Source organism: Falco punctatus (assembly GCF_963210335.1).
Source record: "Falco punctatus genome assembly, chromosome: 3".
In the NCBI taxonomy this organism is placed as follows: domain Eukaryota; kingdom Metazoa; phylum Chordata; class Aves; order Falconiformes; family Falconidae; genus Falco; species Falco punctatus.
This window is the reverse complement of record NC_137582.1, coordinates 21946796-21965646: the sequence shown is the minus strand read 5'-3', so window position 1 is coordinate 21965646 and position 18851 is coordinate 21946796. Positions and strand designations below refer to the sequence as shown.

Genomic DNA, 18851 nt, shown 5'->3' with positions numbered 1-18851 from the left:
GTGATTTACAGATCCTAAATTTAACATAGTAGAATCAGCCTATGAGCCTGGATGAATCTAAAATAGCACATAGCATGAGCCTGGAATTTATTTTAAAAGAGCCTTTATCTTATGACTCCATTAAAGTTTGAAGCCAAACAGATGTACAGTACCTAGGGCAAACACATTTGAAGATATTTTACTTTCCACTTTCCATTATCCTACTGATCTATAAAAAGTCAAATAATATAATGGTCTAACCTTTTGAATTTTCATTTGTACTCTGTGCTTCCTTGGTAAATTTGTTTGTCTTCCGAGTTTTTTAACATTGTTGGCTTTTACACAAAATTTGCTCCACTGTGTAGAAGTTGTTTTGACATATTTAATTCCACAAGAGAATTCTAACCACTGGTTCTTTCATCAGCATTTATAATGCTGCTATAATACTGTTCTCAATTACTTTTACTTTCATGGCAGCTCTATTAATACAATTTTCTTAAAAAAACATGATAAACTGATTACCCCTATTGCTATACATAAATAATCAGAGTATATTCCAGCCTCACTGCGTGCTTTTAAATTGGCTCTCTTTTAAATCTTCAAACTGGGTAGTACCAAGAATACTGCATATTGTTTGGGCATTAATTTCCACATCTTTTAAGTGCTTATTTTCAATCTTAAAACTTATACTTGCTGAATAATCTAACTGTCCTGTGGAAGTACGTCTCTTACTTATCTCAGAGAAGCTGAACTCTCATCACATTTTTTTCCTCTTGTCCAGCATCCCTGACTTCAAGCAGACAGTTATTCACTAAGCCCAATTACACTCGTCTATAGCCCCCAATCAGACTGTGAGCACAACTCTGGTAGCTGCGATTATTTAGTAATTCATCTTTTGCAGGTTATTGTGTTAGTGCTGCCAGTTGTCACGATTACTGTTAGGTTCATTTGAGGATTTAATGAGTGAATTTTTGGACTCAGAGGAATGCGCTGAACCTACAGGCCATTGCTTTTTATCAACTATTTATTACTTTACAGCATAAATGCTGTACAAATTTATTAAGTATTTTTCAGGCAATCTAATAGACTTCAAACACCATGCCAGCTGAATATTGGGTGTTTTGAACAACATGTATTGTAGATGTACACTATGAAGTTGAATGTCATTGACTGACTCCTGATTTCCATAGATAGACAGAAAGAAAATATTGGAAATTTCTGGAAATTAAATTATAATAGCATTAAATACAATTGTGTTGTTCAAAGACAGAGCAAAATGAATCCATAACCAAATCTGGCTTTGGAAATGGGCTGTCACAGCAGCAAGATAGTGCCTTCTTTGGGGGGCGGTTCTTTCCTTTCTTCCCAATAAAATTTCCTCACCACTAAGTGCTGTGTGCCAGTGCTGTTAGGACTCATAGCCTTTCCCTACATCATTCCAGTACACGTTGCAGAAAGATGTAGGGACTAGATTAGATGGCCTACTTTCCAAAACTTCAAAATCCTGAACTAAGAAAAGCTGCAGGAGACAGACCGAATGCTTGAATAAAATACCAAGAGGTCCTACAAGAGACTGAAAGTCACATTTATTTGATAGTTGGAGACTCTCAAATAACACACTGATGACTATAAGACAATTGACTAGAGGAGACCAGGAAAAGCAGAGTGAACTCCTCATTTGGAAAAAAAAGTTTATCCTTCTATTTTCAGTATCTGTGATTACAGTGTTGGTGAATTTATAGCAGTCTGTCCAAGATGAATAATTCTGAACAATATCATTTTGCCATTTATTTCGTCTGTCACTTTGAGGGAAAGTTGTTACAGGGTTGCAGCCAACTCAGATATTTATTTCTTTCCTTTGAGAGGTAAGGAGAAAAAACACGAAGAACAAGACAGTGAAGAGAAAAAGAGAAACATGTTGTCATCCTCATTGACTTCCTGGTAAGACTGATTCAGCAGCAGCCAACAGCAACATCATTCCCCCAGGGCTGCAGGAGTGCCCTGCCTCTCTTTGCTTTGCATCATGTAGGTGTCCAAACAGTGCACCAAAGAAGATCATACAAACAACTACCCAAACAGATACCCACTGTCAATTTACACAGCTGGAACATAAATGCCAACACCTGCTCTCAGTCTGGCAGCCAGGAAAATGTCCTAATTAAACCCGTGCTCACTAGTCTTTCCAGAGCACCCTACCAACTCCCTTTCTTTATCATTATCACTGATGCCTACACTTCTGCAATTTATTTTAAAACAGCTAAGCAGTTTTGTATTGCAAATGGCACTTTACAGAAACTGTTGAATCATAAAAACCTTTTCCACCTCATATACTGTCATGTAGGTAAAAGCCAAAAGTAGGCACAGGAGCACTGGGATGACCCAACTTGTTGGGACAGCAGTCTTCCACGGACTGCATCTATCTGGGGTCCACAGGCAGCTTAGGACTGTTTTCCAGAAACAGACACCCATAGTTCTAACCAGTAGCATTAGCATAAACTGAAATACATGTAATAAACATCCTATTATAACAGTTATGTCAGATTTCTGTTATTCCCAGGCTTAGGTAATAAGGAAAGCCACTTCATTCCAAGGGAGCAAATCAGAGCAACATTTGGTGTCCACTGTTTACGTGTAAAGGAATTACAGGATTTCCCGCAAGGAAGATGAAAATCTCCATCTGAAACTGGTGTGAAAATGGATTCAGTTAACTTTCCCGACAATATGAGGATGCTTAAACCATACAAGGAGCTTGGAAAATTATTATCTGACTTCAACCTCAACCTTTCAGCACAAACTCAAAGGGAAATCAAGACAGGCACCAAGAAAACAATCGCTTTCATCACCTGAATCCCATTCTTTTTGATCCATATGCTCTGTGGTTTTCATTGCCTGAAAACACCCGTTATGAAAGATCTACAAGGAGACAGAAACAACTGCAATGTTATTGTTCTTCTAAATGTTAGCTTTAGAATAAGAAGAAAAATGGTGCCAGAAACAAAGAGAAAGCCATCACCTATATCTTTGCATATCTAAGGCCCAGAAAAAGAGTTGTAGAACATTCCCTAATTAAAGAAGGTAAGCCATTAAAAATAAAATATGTAAGTAAAACAGTAAGAAATAAAAGTTGGATAGTAGAATCTGAATATACGAGGTGACAGAAGTAATTACGTTGCTCTATATATCTTATGTAGAAAAATATTTAAGTAGTTCTCACATGCAAAACCCATTGAATACTGAACCGAAATTGCAACAGATCAGATTACTTATATTTTGTAATCGTTTTGTACTTTAAAATCCATTGAGCCTGTATAGAGAAGGAAGAAATTTGGAAAATAAAAAATAAGTGACAAACAATTCAGACAAGTTGCTGTTTTCAGGTGTTTCCTCCTTTTTTTTTTTTTTTTTTGCCTTTTTTACCCTAACATGGTCAATTAAAAATGAATGTAACCCAAATCCACTCTGCAATTCCAAGTCTTTTGAAAAAATGCCATTTCAATGTGAGAAGAATAAATGCTGTTGCCATTGCAGCAATGCCCCTTCAGATTTTTTTCCCCACCATTATCTTGAAAGCTTTAAATGACTATCTTTGGAAAAAGAGAGGAGAGGTATTTTTAAATGCAGCAAATGGATGGGGGTTTTAAACAGTAATATAAAAGCTGTATGTAATAAATATTGTGGACTAAAATGAGCATGCAGAGCTTCCCACTGTATCTACACATGACGAACTAAATCTGTTTGTTGTACTCCTTTCTGTTTAGGAGCCTCCAAAGAATTGGGTAAGATACGAGAGGAGAGGAGGCTATTCCTTTATTCTTTGGCATTCTCTGTCTATGCAAAGGGCACAGCAGCCAAGCTCTGCTACATATTACTCTGAAAATATCCCACAAACAGTACATAAAAGCCCCATATTTTGGTCAAATATTCTAGATACATACATGCAAGTACAGAATTAGACCAGTGGAAATTAACTAAAGAGTTACAGATGGCCCTGTATATAAAGCAGTACAATATAAGAGAGGCCATCTGGAAATATGTTTTGTCCTTAACCACTTTTTTTTTTTTTTTTAAATCTCCTTTCTACTTTCCTTTTCTAGTTGCAATTGTTCACTGTGCAATGAAAATGTGCTTGGTTTAGTTTCAAAAAAAAAAAAGAGGATTTGAGCTATACACCTGCCAAAGTCAGGAATCTGAAGTAGAGGTGCACGCTAAATATTGAGGAAGTCAATGCTTTAAACATCAAAATTACATGGTGATACTTGGGATTTGTTTTGGGGGTAACAGCTAGAGACTAAATCCTTACTGGGTTTGCATTACAGCAAAAAGTTACATACTTAGCAAAGAACTTGCTCGGGAAACAAGCAGATACCCTTTGAGTGAGATGCATATAACTACTGTTGCTGTCTCCAGTGGGAACAACAATTAATGTGAGCATTAACCCAGCTCGTAAAAATTGTGCTACGATCCTATGGCATTTTTGCCACCAGACTCAAGAGAGAAATTGTGGATCAAACAAAAGTAGTGAAACTCTCTTGTACTGCCACCACTCAGCAAAGCAGCACCTGTGCGGCATAGTGGGGTAAAATTAGGTAACCACTAGTGTGGAGGTACCCACCCTCCTGAGAAAGAGGAGACTTCTGATCCCAAGACTGTCATCCTGAAGGTGCCCTTCTTCAAGTGCCACCTTTGCAGAGTTCAATGATTTCTCACATGGATTAAGGGTCTTCAGGTGTATGATATTTTCAATGAAAAGTAAAACCTATTTAATTAGCTTTCACTTTCAGAGAAATGCCTTGCGATGAAACGTTACAGTATATTTTTCCTATCCTGAAGTATGGGAATAAGTCCCTTTAGCATAAATGTCCCATTAGCAACACTGTATGTGGTATGTTTTAGATTAAATTTCCAGGCTAATATGTTATGGCCCTGGACAAATAAAACCAAAATAAATTATATCCATCTTTCTATAAATTCCATTATAGCTTAATTGCAAGACTTTTTCTTTTTCCTTTTTTTTTTTTTTTTAATTTGCCATTTTTTAAATATCCAAATTGCTTGCACGTGCTCTTTCCCTTCTGCTCCTCCTCCTTCTCCCCTCTCTGAGCCAAGAGAGGCTGGCAAATTGTCATCATGATACATGAAAAAGGGGAGCAACTTGGTGAGCTTAAATTTTTTCTGAGTTAATATATCTGCAGCCCACAATTACCAGTGTTACATATGTAACACCAAAATTATACACTGCATTTGTCTTATGTCCTTCTGCATTATGTTTATGTTCATGTTTATCCATCACACATAACACGGAGAAAGGCTACAGTGTGTTCTTCTGTGCTAACAAATCAGTGGTTTTTCCTCACATGGGACAAACAAGATAGAATTAACAGCATTATTTGTTGTTTTTTGTGAGACACACGCACTGCTAGTATATCAGGTCAAGTGCTCTGTAACCTGCTTATCAGCAGTTACCACTAGATACAGTTTAAGAGAACAATTCAAAAATGGTTTTGATTGATTGCAACAAACTGGCAGTATAATTGCACTCAAGCCATTAGGAATCCAATTGAACTCTGATCAAGTACTTCATTACTGCTGCTCTTTTCACAAGGGCACACCATCCCAAGTAATATTTTATATGTTATAAAAGGTTAGGTTTGAAAAATTAGCATTACAAATGTCACATTTACTTCCAGCTGGAAATGTGCAACAATGTGTGACAATACTGAATAAAATGTTGAAACATGTTTTCCTTTTGTTTTACTTTACTCATTTTTGTAATACAACACTGGTTACTGGAAAATGCCTTACAGCTTTATTCAAAACACATGTTCAAAGATCTGAATGAAAAAAGCTTTGACTCTCTCTGGAACATCTAACCGATATATCATTTGTGTGCTTCAAATTTTTTTCTTACTGTCAAGAACACTTTTATGTCTTTAAGATTTATTTAAACTAGTTTATTATATAATGAAGCTTGTCAGATCATAAGAACAAAGTCAAACAATATGCTCTATATCAAAGTATAACATTTAACATATAGATTTAAGTATACATATCAAGTACAATGCAATCAAGCAGGTTTTAATCTGAAAATGCAAATGGTTCAGATTATTAAAGCCACATCTGTCCTTTGAAGCATAATTTAGGCTGTTTATCAAAAAGTTATGTGTAATTATATTGTTCCCTCCCATCAAACATATTTTAGCCATGGATTTCTTAGTCTGAAAACCTTTAGGTTTAACCCCAGGGCCAAAATTTCACAGCCTAAACCACTAACTAAAATATAAACACAAACATAAATTTGAAAATTTATATAATCCCTTCTAGTCTACAATCTATTACGTTAGGACAGTAATTTTGATTACATTAATCTCATGGTGATAACAGACTTGCATAAACTACCAAGTATTAAAACTGAGTTTTCATATTTCTTTTTATATATTTGTAAATATACATTGCTTTGGCATATCCTGCTACTGTGCAGAAGCCTATCTGAGGCAATATAAAAGGTGGGACTTAAGTTTCTTTTGCTTTGAACAACAGTGTCAATTTTAAACATAGACTCCTTGTTGCTTAAGTGGAAAACGCTCCTAAAATTATAATATATATTTAATAATATATATTTCAAAATTACCTGCCTCTTAGAATGCCTCTGTTAACAAGGTAGAGGATGGACACTTCAATTTATAAAACTACTGTAAAGATTTGAATAATTTGCAAAGTAAAATATTCCTTGTATTGATCAAGTTAAATGTAAATTCTTGCAAAGATCAACAAGTGATTGTCTCCACTGTAAACAGGATGTACCTGCAGATTTAAACTCTAAAATATAAATAAAATTTGTCGTGCAAGCAATCCATTAATCCTGTCTTAAATACATGGGAAAAACTTATCAATGGGGATCTATACTGCTTAAGTTACTACGCACAGATCTACCAAAAGTGCATACAGAGTAGTAATAGTTCTCATTACATGCAAAACTACAAGTAAAACATTTGTGCTTTAAGACACATTAAAAAATACCTTCTTCTGCACAAAAGAAGGAGGTTTTATGAGTTCCTGGAAATCTGAGTGTTATATTTAGTTCTTGTGAGTCTAGTAAAAACCAACATGCTACACAATTGGTGCTCGTTAAAACAGAGTTTCAGAAGTTAAAATGTTGCAATGGCTATATAGATTAAAACCATCAACTTCTTTAATATGCTTAATTTTGAAAGTCACAGACCACACATTAAAGTGTTTCTTTACTCTGTATTTAAGAAATAGTCACTCAGGTGCTCACCTGTTGGTACTTCCAAAAAGAGAGAGATACCTCAGTGCTCTTTGATTTTTTGGGATCTAGCCTCACAATGACAATTTGTACATCTACATCAAATATCCACAGGGCACCCAAATGTGTAACAAAGTGCAAGACATTAATTTAATTATGATTCATCCTTTTTCCCTAGTCCCATACAGAAAAGTGCTATTCCTTGCAACAAAGTACTGAGGTATTGCATTTGAGGTTCAGGGGGCAGGATTCTCATTCAGGACAAAGCTCCTCATCTTTCTAGAAATATTTCTTCTTTATTTTATGGAGAAAGAATGGTTTGAAAGAGGAAGCAAAGCAGCACTAAAAAAGCATTACTTCATCATACCCTAATTTGGCTGGCTGTTTTGAAATGTATATGTAGTCCCACTAAGCAAATGGAATAACTTTTAAAATAGACACCAATAGTAATTCTTTTTTCACAATGCAGACATTGTTTGATGGAATTTATACACCGCGGGTGGCTTGTTAGATAAACAATAGAAAAACATTTACAGTATTACAATGTCTATTTATAATACTATTTTGGAAAGCTGAAAGCAACAACCAAGGGTTTAGGTGTTTTTACGATATTGTAATACATTACAAAAATATAACTGTCTGAAATTATCCCAATTTAAATCAATAATTTTTCCAGCAAAATAAAAGAGCACAAGTAGTATAGCTATAGCCACCCACAGCCTTTCAGGCCCATGGTCGTCTTATGTGTTACTGGAAACTAGGCAAGGTTCACAGCAGGCTCAGAAGGTTAACAAATCAGGCTCCGATGGGCCAAGAAAGATCACAGAGACAACATCTTTTTAACTGTTTATATCGGTTACATGATAATAAACTGTTCCACATGAAGTTAATAAATGTTACCCCAGTGGCAGATACACAGACAACCATATTTGCTAGAATAAACAATGTTAGGACAAAGGGAGCTTGAGTTTGGTGGAGGAGGACAGAAAGATTAATGCAATAATCCTTCCTCAGTATTTCCTGATTTTTAGTCTTAAATCTCAATCTGAATGTCTTTTAACACTTCTTTATGCGTAAGATTCTTGTTTTTTCATTCTAACTGAGTTTAAGTATCTGTATGTTGGAATCAGAAGCACTTGCATTCTCTGCAACATTTCTCCAAAAGCAAAAATAAAGCATTTGGTCCTGATCCAAAGAAGGTCTTAGGCATCTAAAACAGGATCAGTTTGTCCTGAGGTACCTGAATCCAAAATTGTGAGCTACGTTAGCCCTGCTTAGCAGCCATTAACCTTGAAAACATCCCTGGCTTTCACCTGACAGCTCCTCAGCCATGTGAAGTTCTCCACTTTGTCACTAGCAGAGCTCCCTGTGCCTCATGAGCTCCCTATTTGTCTCCTACGTAAGCTCAGCAGGAATCTGGAAAAAGGGCAAAACACACTGAAATGTCTCTTAAGAAAATAATCATAGCACTGAGTGCAGAAAAACTTCAGAGAAGCTGGGGACACATCCACTTGGAGACAAGTGTGGTAGCACTTTCCTCTAGTTTATCTCTATGCCACCTGCACAAAAAATAGGACAGGGAGATTCTAGATCTTCACCCAGAGTCAAGCTTTGTTGAAGCAAAGGCCGTTTTTCAGTAAAGAATTCACAAATCAAAGGACAGGATAAGGAAGAAAGAGCCTGACTCTGAAGCTCAGCATCTGGTTCAAGAGTGCCTCTTTGGTTTTGCTCCAGGAGCAGCTTTTGTCTAGCAACTACTGTAACCAGCCACATTAAGCAGAAATTGTCTTACTCATTTCCCAAATATATAGATGCACTCTTTTTTTTTGTGGCACAGACATTAAAGAAATTTAAAAAAAACTGGCCCCTAGACTATGCTTCCTGGAGGTCCCTAACAACCTCCCCTCCCTTTCAGTAACCTCCCGTGTAATTACTCACAGTAATTCCCAGAGAAAATCCAACTTGCTTCAATGGTTCAAATTATTTCTTGCACCCCAAATCAAACATAAGGACAATAATTGAAGGCAATGCTTTTTATCTTGCCTGCAGGTAAATTATCATGTACACTTAGCAGTTCAGTGAGTGCTTTCCTCTGCTGACAAGGACCTCATCTTCACGATAAGAACAGAGAAAGGCTATTCAGGCACTAAAACTGTGCACCATCAGCGCCCAGAAAACACCCACTCAAAGCATCTCTTCGATAAGGAGAGACTTCCTTCCACTCAAATTCCCAGATCCCACATATCCTTCTCAGTCTTTTCAAGTCAAGAACTTCAACAATTTAAGTTTACTAAGACGACAATCACATAAATGGCAGGCCCTACCACAAATGAGAGTAAACAATTAATGAAGTAATTTGTCTAGTCTTTCATCAATTATGGTCAGGCATAAATTGAGGACAGAAATGAGAAGCTGGTTTATAGCAAGCAGATTTCTGGAACACTCTTCCACAAGAACAGCAGGCGGGTGGGGGTTGGGGGGGGCGGGGAAGTTCTATGTATATTAAAATAAAACATGATCTAATTATTAAACAGACAAGGTGACACCCTATAATTGCATGGGGCTGAAGCTAGTGATGGAGGAGGTCTCTTCCAGACACGTTACTCCTGTTATAGGTCCAGACAAACAAGCTGTACAGTCTCTCTCCTCTTCCCCAAAGAACACCTAGCCGGATTATCCATCTTTCAGTGGATCTTAGATGTTCTAGAAAATTACCATCAGCTGAATTACTGAGAAAGGTACAGATAAATAGAAGCTGAAATACAGATGTGGTTATGCTGTAACACTGTGCCTAACCTCCTGGTAAAAAACATGGCTTTGTTATACTGAAGAAGCCTATATGGGAAAGCCATAGCCCTGTTAACATAAAAAACGAGCTGAAAAGCCAGACTGGACAAAAATCCAATTGTCAAGATGTGGCTGTCTGCAGTGGCCCAAGTTTCTCACTTACAGTTGCATAACAGGCTTTCTGGGCTGCAGTATTCTTGGCAGCCTGAGCAAGAACAGAGACTGTTCAAGTTACACAACTGCAACGTCATTAGTGGCTTCTGAAGAGTGTGCCCAGAGCTGCCCGAGTAAGCTAGCATTATACTAAAACATAAGCTGCTAGATACAATCTTCCCTGCTGTGTACACAAGTCAGAACCATATCGAGGGGTTCCTGCTCCAGCGTGTACCGGCAGGAGCACTGCCGTGCCTGCCCTGGTGCAGGGCTACCAGCCACCCCGCGTGCCTGCCCACCTGCCCAGTCACTACCATCTTTCAAGAGCTGAGAGCCTGAAGAAGCATTACTCATTCATTTTCATTTTTCATTTTTTGCAAGGCCAAAGGACTTCTGCAGAGACGGGTACATTCAAATGCCAGTTACGCCAGAGCAAATCTGAAGCCGAGTCTGTTATTCTTCCTTTTCACTGAGCAGCTTATGCTCTGATGCATGCCGAGTTTTTCTGTCCCTCACTGACTTTTAGGTAAGGCCTTTGACTTTGTGACTGTGCTTGCTTTCTCGTTTGCTACGTTCTCTTGCTGTACTGATCAGCTTTCCTGATCATACCCATTTACCTCAGAAATCAGACTTAAGTCACTCACCTTAAAGCACACTAAAACCATTTATTCAGACGCCCACTCAGCCATCATTTGAAGCACTACCAGGGAGCAATTTCCTGAGTGAGGGGAGGACATTCTTTAAAGCACTCAGTAGTACTAACTAACACTAGTATGTAAAACCATGAACTGCTATTTGCAGTCCTGTTTCTCTACTGTTATATTATCAAATATACTAACAATTTTTTTATATAACAGCACCTCATGGTCAATTCAAGGTTGTGTTTTTAAAATAATCAATCGCTACATGAACTACAATATTAACTGCAGTCCCCGGTTAGAACTCTGGTGGTTTTGGTACTGCCCCAAAGCATCACAGAACTGAACTAAAAGCTGTCTTTGGTTATCTCTGTTTTTTTCCCCTTTCTTTTTCTTTTTTTACTGCAGCAGTTCATCCCTAAGGAGTAATTACATAATATATGAGATGAAAATATCAAATGATTTTTTAATAAAGCAAAATTTTAAAAGTAATCTTGACTTTTTTTTAAAAAAATAGGCATGTCATGCTTTTGCCTAGGCATGTACCCTTTTAATCATCTAAGGGTCTTAATAGCCTCAGGACAGGATTTTTCCTATCGACTTTAATCATGGTTGTACAGTATTAAAGAAAAATAGAAGGTGTCTGAGCTATGAAGAACACAGAGATGACAAGTGAAGTTAAACATATAGCACTGGTACGAGCATCTGTGAGATGTCTAACATTCCTGCTGCCAGAGTATGAGCTTGCCTTCTGACTTGTCTCCTCACTGGATAAAGCTGTAATGTCTGAATTCATCCCTAGTTTGGGAGTTAAGGCTACCCTTTCCCACTTTCCTGAAAATCAGTAACTTAGAAATATTCTAAAACCATCAAGGAACGTTTTGATCAAGTGGATGAGATTTTCAAAAAGAGAACTTTGAAGTGTCAAGTCCCATTGAATCATTTTCTGGCAGGAGGGGTTGCCTCGTTCGGAAAGCCAGCCCCTCTTACAGCGTCTTGGAGAACCACCCCAAACTGAACACAGTCAAAATGCCAAGATTTAATATTTACTTCCACACGCGCGCACACACACCACACCCCCCCCCCCGTTTTTTTTTTCCTTTTCTTTACCTCTTCTAATTGTTTGTTCAGGAACCCCACAGTAAATCCAGTGCTTCCCATTACTCCTCTCCTGCCATGTCACTAAAAATCTACATTCTAGAGAGAGAAGGCATAAGGCATTTCACTTAGACATTTGTGGTTTCTGAAATCACTGACGTAAGGGAAAACATTTTCACTTAAAGTAGTCAAAATGATAACTGACTTTTCACTTATGCTGACCAAATCTATTATATGCCACTCAATCACTGGTATCTATAATTCTTAATTAGCATCTACACAATAAAATAGCTCAGTTCAGAAGTGTATTAATTACTGTTTTATGACTCTGCTTCCTATTATCCTGGATGTATGGCAGCAACCATAAAAAACCCAGCCTCTTCCAGAACAAAGGGGCAGTATGTGGTATGTGTGATTCGTGAAAATTTCATTAATATTTAAGTTCGTGTGCTTTAGAGGAGCAGAAGGGAATGAGCTGTTTGTTCTTACTTCATGCTCAGAGGATTTAGCTCAATTTTCAGGACAGTACAAATCTCACAGAGTGATAGGACAGAAAATCTGCTTTGTATATATCCTTTCATTTATATTGCGAGCCACGAACCAAAATGAAACCACGGAAAATATGTCAGTTCAGGCACCTCTCTCCAAAATTCAGGGTACTGATACAGAAGTCTAATGGGTGAGAAATCAAAGACAACACTCTTCCTTTGAACCACCAGCATTTGATAGAGAACAATCATCTACCATATTCTTTGTATTTAATGTTTTTTCCCCTTTTTTAATGATGCTGCAGTTCAAAGGACAGGGTGTTAATAAACCAGCATTTGCTATAATATCTCTTCTGACGTGTCATTTGAGAAAAGTTTAGAAATATAATCTATCTGAATGAACTGGCTGCAAGCTGAAACTAGAAATAAGGTTTCACATAGTCTTTTATTTCAGAGACCTCTCTAGGGCAAAGAGCACGACTATAGCTCAAAGGAAAAACAAAAGCAGCAGGAAGATGAAATACTGAAAGATAAAAAACCCCAAAACTTGCACAGCAGCAAGATCTACATAGAAATTTGTAAGCAGAAAATGAAAGTTTTTTCTGCACACATTACTAACACACATGTAAAGATTTTTAACTTCAAATTAAAAAAAAAAGCAGTGCCCTGGGATTCCCCAGGTTCAGACCCACTCTGCAGCTCTGGCTGGCGGAGCGAATCCCCCTGCACACCTTCCTGGGAGGAAAACCCATCGGCAGCAATAGGCAGGTTGGGCTCTGAGTAAGTGCAGAGCACGCAGGAGAGATTCATATCCCTGAGATCAGAGGAGACCACAGCTGTAGTTTTTCAGTTAAGAGAGAAGGGCAGAAGTATCTTTGCCAGCTGTCTACTTCTCAAGCTGCTTTCTTCCTAAGGACTCATCTTTTATAGAAGATGCAATGACATTATACAGAGAGTATCAACAGTGTAATGAAAATATTTGAATTGCCAAATATTTTGTCTTATGATTATGCATAGGATATATGCATAGGTAAGCATATACTTACCAAAGGAAAAAAAAAAAGCTTCAGAATAAGAAAGAGTAAGGTGATCACTTTGACTGCAAAATTAGGTCAATTGAAATAAACTGGAATAAATGGAAATCAAACTGTTAATATGCAATCAGATTCATCTGCTTGTTGCCAAGAAAATTCAGGCTACTACTATAAAACAGTAGGCTGTGGAAGGAAACAGTGGGCTCTCACCTCCTGAGACAAATAAACCACAGCAACCCCCCCCCCCAAATTACCTCCACCTTTCCTGCAGTTTAGCAAGAGAAGAGAAACTGAGTGAAATACTGATGCTGATTTTAGTGAGACTAAGATTTCATTTTTCCTTTTCAGAAATGTCAAAGATTCATTGAATTTATGGTTGGAAAGGACATTTTCTATATCACAGGCCATTAAATTTCAACTCATTGCTGCTGGACTGAACCCAGTAATTTGTATTTGGCTAAAGCTTTTTGTTATAGGCTAAAACCATCCTGTAAAAAGACACCCCATCCTGATCTTGATAAACCAAGAGATCTCACTGGCTGTTTCTCCCAGATGTTTTTCTCTAATCTGAATTTATAAGACTTCAGTTTCTAGACACTAGTCTTCTTTATGCTTGAAAAAGATGCTCATTCGCACTTCATATTTTCTCCTCAGGGCCATCCTATATATGGAAACCAAATAATCTCTGAAGGTTTCTTTTTTTCTACGAGCTAGAAGGGCTGAACTTTAAAATACTCCTAAAATGTAGGACTGTACTGTACATCTTCTCTGTTCGATGCTTTTACTACATTCTGAAGTCCAGGACTGATTTCACTCATGCATAGTAATTTTGAAATTATTTTGGATGCCCACTGAAAATGATTAATAGTTGTGCTGGTTTTGGCTGGGATGGAGTTAATCTTCACAGTAGCTGGTACGGGGCTGTATTTTGGATTTGTGCTAGAAACTGTTATTAATACAGGGATGCTTTCGTTACTGCTGAGCAGCACTTACACAGCGCCAAGGGCTGTCCTGCTTCTCCCACCACACCAGTGGGTAGTTGGGGCTGCACAAGAAGCTGGGAAGGGACACAGCCAGGACAGCTGACCCCAACTGACCAAAGGGACATTCCATACCGTATGACAACGTGCTCAGCATATAAAGCTGGTGGCAGAATGAAGAACCGGGGGATGTTTGGAGTTACGGTATTTTGTCTTCCCAAGTAACTGCTACATATGACAGAGCCCCGCTTTCCTGGCGATGGATGAACACCTGCCTGCCCATGGGAAGTGGTGAATGAATTCCTTGTTTTGCTTTGCTTGTGTGTGACTTTTGCTCTACCTATTAAACTGTCTTTGTCTCAGCCCATGAGTTTTCGCACTCTTCTGATTTTCTCCCTCATCCTACTGGAGGGCAGTGAGCGAGCGGCTGTGTGGGCCTCAGTTGCCAGCTAAGGTTAAACCATGACAGTCTTTTTGGACTTCTAATTAGTATTTGTGCATTTATCCTCTAAACATTTCTAATCATCTGTGATTCCTCACTAATGACAACTTTTTGAGGCTTGTCACTTAAGCACTTCTTAATCCATTTAACTGTGCAAGTTAATGGTATTTTACAAATACTAAATTTAAATGAAAATATGTGGTAAATCAGATACCTCTAGCAAGCCGAAGGTTTTTACTGTGCAAATTTTTATAAGTCTGAAAAAATACTTGTCATAAACTTCAAATACACAAACTGAAATAGTTTTATTCTCTGATTTCTACACCTCTGTCAAAAATAAACTCATGTAGGAATTTGCCGTCTTCTTAGTGAGAGATACAATGCTAAAAATGTTACCTTTGGCTCGTTGTTCTTCTTAAACCACGTGCGTAATTTTCAGTCAACTGAAACACCATTCAGGTTCATGAAATATGTATAAACATTATTACACCAATACACATGACATAACAAAAGAAAGTATTCTAAATATATCTATTTTGAAATTAGTTTACTTCTGGTGAGACATGGAGATGAAATTCGGTATTAAAACGACAAATAAGAGGAGAAACATTTTTTCATCATATACCAGGAGAATTTCTATAATTTGTATATAGTTTATATATATGTATATAACGTTTTCTTTAATACCTGTCCTCACACAGGCCTTTTCAGTCTTCTAAGTTTTGAAATTCGACTCCTGTTTTGATTTCAAAATACTTTTTTTCTTTGCTGATAGAAATTATTCCTCAAAAGAATTCTTCCGTCAAGTCTAAATGGTAACACATACTGAAGTTTTCAGAAGTTAGATACACAGACAAATAACATGAGAAAGAGGCAGTCTTAACAGGAAACAAACCTGAAATGATCTCTGTGTTAAAAGGTTGGAGGAATAATCACATTACCAAAGATCTCTTTCAGACAGAGTGATTGACAAAGTATAATCTGGGTACAGCCAGATTGTCTGCTCTGCCATACATGTGCATACCTGTTATGTTTTGCTAAACATTAAGGGCTACTTTCCACTTATATGAAATACAAAACCTACCGAACAAAGCAGTAAATCCTTTATACGTTAATAAAATCCTACTGTGTGACTTAGAAAAACTGAAAATTTATTTTTCTTCATTTATTGTTCTAAACTGTCAGTTAAGGTTACAAATACCTAAAAGCCAGATTCTTATCACAAGACAAGCACAGGGGTAAATCTGCAATCAATAACCCTACCGATCCAAAATGGATGAATCAATAATAGCCCATCTCCTCTCAAATCAGAAGAAATCAATTGATATTAAAAGAAAGTTAGTAGTTCCATTTACAGGTGAAACACAGCTTAGATCAAAAAAGATAGCTCATATTGGTTTGAGTTCAAAATAATAGCTGGGCGTTTTCATTAAACATTTGACCTTACTCGTTAATGTTTCTACAGTATCTGATGGCAATATGCTGCTCAAAGACTCAGTTTTCATTCATTATTACTGTTATTATGATTACTATTACTATTATAATCCCTCATACCACTATTATATCGAGATGCCTCAGTGAATACCCTTCAGTTATTCACTTGTTCAGTGTATAGGTTGCTCCTGCTCTTCTACAGAGCATCTGTAGAAATTTTGTTATTGAACAAACAGCAACTTCAAACTTTTCCCAAGATACTACAGTCAAGGGTTTACATGAACTCAGAGCCTCATCCTGTAAACACATTAGGTAAAAGGAAGATTTCGCTACTTCACGCACTGTCCCTGATTTCAACATCATGATTTAAGGTCTTTGTATGGTCAACTCAGTCCTTTGGGTGCTGTTCTTTATTTTGCATTGCACAAAAATAAGTCAATAACTATTTCAAATCCCTTACAGCCTAAGGGAGGTAACACAAGGATGAAAGAGAAATTGGTGTGAGGAATGTTTTGCAGATTTCTACATGCATTATTTTGGTTGAGAAGGCAGTAATATCTTCTGAAGAGAAATCAGATGTGCCAATATGTAACTCAGGATCTGTCAAGGAGAAACTGAAAGGATGAGGTCTGCCACTTCCCATCTCTAGCTAATGTCAGGTTCTGCAACCTCAACAGTAGGACAGCTGTCACTGGTTTAAGAAGACCCAGGGAACTTTCTTCCCTGCAAATGAATCAATCAGGAGGAGGACACTGGTGGATATCTCACAAGACTGGTCTTTAAAGGTCTATGAGACTGTGAGTATGTACTGCCATATTTGCATTCTCCTCTTACATGAACTCCTCTTATGTGCTTGTCACACAAACAACAACAAAACTGGCAGCAGTTGCAGTATCAGTTCGTCAATGGAAACATCCCAGAGGAAGTACATTAGGGTACACTGGTAAGTTTAAGTCTCTCCTACCTCTGGCTTGTGCAACAAATTGTAAAACCAAAACTTTCTCCACCAAAAAACCCCCAACAAAACCCACAACAAAATCATAATTATAAAAGACAGCAGCAAGGAAACATTTAAGTAGAATGGTTATCTTACATAATGCGGTTCACCTTATACAAAACTCCCTCGTTATTACACACTTAGACGTGCTTTGTTGCATATGGCAGAAATGTCCCTCCACAACAAACCAGCTTAGTGTGAAGGTCCCAAACACCTCCCTCTTCCTGAGCATGTCCCATCTCAGTCCACATTTAGGGCAAGAAGGAAATTTTACATAGGTAAATGTAAATTACTTACAAAGAGAACGGCTGATGTTGAAATAAATGGTTGCCCTGCAGGTCCTTCGCTAGCTCTGGCCAGGGAGGTTTTGGAAAAGAAGGGGAGTTGCCACACTTTTACTTGCATTGCCCTTCAGGTAAAGCCTGAAGATCTCCCTTCTTTGGTTGGTGTCTTAGAAAAAGATGAAGTTTCTCCACACTTAGCTTCCTTGCCAATCTTCTCTGAGGAAAAATTCCTCTCTAGCAACAGATCTAGAGATTACTTCAATTCTGTGCATGTGAAGGAATACTATTACTGTGTTTTCCGATAGCAATTCCTAGGACACCGTCTGTAGACTCCCCCAAAAATAAAAGAGCCCCCTGAAAGTTTCCTTTATTCTGTAATTCCTATTTAAAGACATAATCAGTATCTTATGTCATAAGTGACTGGCACAGAGTGGACTCTTATGCCACAATCTGAAGATTATAGCTTAAATACTCCCAGTAATAAAAATGGAGACCAATATTGTATTAACAGAATTATTTCTAAATAAGTTCTTTCCAAAGCTTTCTGTCAACCATTTAAAACAATATTTTGGGGTCACCCATGACCCATATTTCTTTAGCTGTGTCACATGCATGTATCTTCCTTCTGTCTTTTTTAAACCTTATAATGTAAGATTTAACCCTTTGGAGAAGACAAGAAGCAATGCAGCAAATGGTATGTTACACCTTTTCCAATGTGATTGCTTTTAAGCCCTACTGCATTCTGTTTAATATTTTAAGCAGATGACTGCTGTGATAAAAAAAATAATGAATGTTTGATTGGGAACAAATTTGGATTTGTGACTGTAAGATAACATATAGTGAACACTATGGAAAGCACACCAGGCAGTCAGTCAGTCCTGATGATTGCAAACTAACTTTGGAACATCTTTTTGAATTGAGATCTTATTTGGGAAATGGCAGAGAAAGGACTTAAGCACATAAACTGTTGAAGGCCTCTTGGTGCAGATCCTGTCCCATCCCCCACCTTATTTGTAGTTATTTACGCAAACAGCTCCCCCACTTGGTAGCTGAAAACAAAGTGATTTCTACACATGCCTCTAGCAGCTGAGGACTAAAGCTCATTTCACCTTTCCATCATCCATACTTTTATTCATTCGAAAGTGTCCACAGTTGAAGTCTTTTAAGTTGATTGAAACTATTCCTTCAAAACAATAGCCCAAACAATAAAACTGTGGCCACCACAGCAGCTGGATTTCCAGCTCACCCCAGACTAGCAGTCTAAATAGGAAGG

At 37.6% G+C, this 18851-nt stretch overlaps 1 protein-coding gene across 7 annotated transcripts in view; it reads right to left on the bottom strand.

The window, feature by feature from the left end:
- TRPS1 (transcriptional repressor GATA binding 1) overlaps positions 1-18851 on the bottom strand; it is a 220083-nt gene that overhangs the window by 37230 nt on the left and 164002 nt on the right. The window lies entirely within an intron of this gene.